Below are 1,839 nucleotides of genomic sequence, written 5' to 3' on the forward strand. Positions count from 1 at the left end.
TATAGGGAACTCATTATCTACTCCCCCATACAGAATCTGAACACGAGAGGGTTAGATACTAAAAAGTGGCTGTTGTCTGGCTGTTCCTTGTAGTCTGTGCTCAACCCCCCCCCCCCCCCCCCCCCCCCTTCTTCTCTGCCCTAAAATCAGTGACATGAACTTTCATGTGGCGCACGGTTTTACACTGTTAAGATATACCCGTAGAGCATAAAATAAGATTTTCAATACAAATTAAAAAAAAACAACAACAAATAAATAAATAGATAAATAAATAAATAAATAAATAGATAAATAAATAGATAAATAAATAAATAAATAAATAATTAAATAAATAAATAAATAGATAAATAAATAGATCAATAAATAAATAAATAAATAAATAAATGAATGAATGAAAACAGTAAAAACCCGAAAAAAACAAGAACAAGAACAACACACTAAAAATAATTGTGAGATTTTATAGAGTGCAAGACTGAGAGGAAAGTTGAAGCTCTATAGATAGAACGAAGCTGACGTCACTCAGCTCTTTGTTATTGTTTTTTGCCATCCATGTTTATGATTAATTCTCACTAAACTGTATTAATCAGACTATAAACGTTCAAGGTTACACATAGTTTTGTGTGTTGGTCCGTTATACTTCCGGATGGCAATGTTGTGAGCTTCTTGGCCAAGCGCATATTATCTATATATAGGTCTCAGCACGAGCTCAGGAAGGCCACAGCGTTCCTGCATCTTGTTGAGCTTCAGCCATAAAGACATCATGAGAAGAAGAAGAAGAAGAAGAAGAAGAAGAAGAAGAAGAAGAAGAAGAAGAAGAAGAAGAAGAAGAAGAAGAAGAAGAAGAAGAAGAAGAAGAAGAAGAAGAAGAAAAGAAGAGAGAAGAAGAAGAAGAAGAAGAAGAAGAAGAAGAAGAAGAAGAAGAAGAAGAAGAAGAAGAAGAAGAAGAAGAAGAAGAAGAAGAAGAAGAAGAAAGAAGAAGAAGAAGAAGAAGAAGAAGAAGAAGAAAGAAGAAGAAGAAGAAGAAGAAGAGAGAAGAAAAAAGAAGAATAGGAAGAAGAAGAAGAGAAGAAGAAGAAGAAGAAGAAGAAGAAAGAAGAAGAAGAAAAGAAGAAGAAGAAGAAGAAGAAGAAGAAGAAGAAAAAGAAGAAAGAAGAAGAAGAAGAAGAAGAAGAAGAAGAAGAAGAAGAAGAAGAAGAAGAAGAAGAAGAAGAAGAAGAAGAAGAAGAAGAAGAAGAAGAAAAGAAGAAGAAGAAGAAGAAGAAGAAGAAGAAGAAGAAGGAAGAAGAAGAAGAAGAAGAAGAAGAAGAAGAAGAAGAAGAAGAAGAAGAAGAAAGAAAAGAAGAAGAAGAAGAAGAAAAAAAGAAGAAGAAGAAGAAGAAGAAGAAGAAGAAAGAAGAATAGAAGAAGAAGAAGAAGAAGAAAGAAGAAGAAGAAGAAAGAAAAGAAGAAGAAGAAAAGAAGAAGAAGAAGAAGAAGAAGAAGAAGAAGAAGAAGAAGAAGAAGAAGAAGAAGAAGAAGAAGAAGAAGAAGAAGAAGAAGAAGAAGAAGAAGAAGAAGAAGAAGAAGAAGAAGAAGAAGAATGCAGTGCAAAAGCAACAAAATAATGTACTCAAAACGCTTTACAAAAGATCGTAAGCCAGGAGCAATGATTAGCATTGACAGACAAACAAAGCGCTGTAGTTATTTGTGCGGTCTTGTGATATGACACTCGGGTTTGGACCGGAAAGTCCTAAGTTCGAGACCCGCTCTGAGCGACGCATAGTTCAGTCCTTGGGAAAGGCTCTTTACTCACATTTTCTCACAGTGTTGTCTTTGTCCGAAAATATTGTAATATTATTA

This window comes from Berghia stephanieae, chromosome 13, assembly GCF_034508935.2.
Source record: "Berghia stephanieae isolate SIO BIC M18660-M18661 chromosome 13, UCSD_Bste_1.3, whole genome shotgun sequence".
NCBI classification, from domain to species: domain Eukaryota; kingdom Metazoa; phylum Mollusca; class Gastropoda; order Nudibranchia; family Aeolidiidae; genus Berghia; species Berghia stephanieae.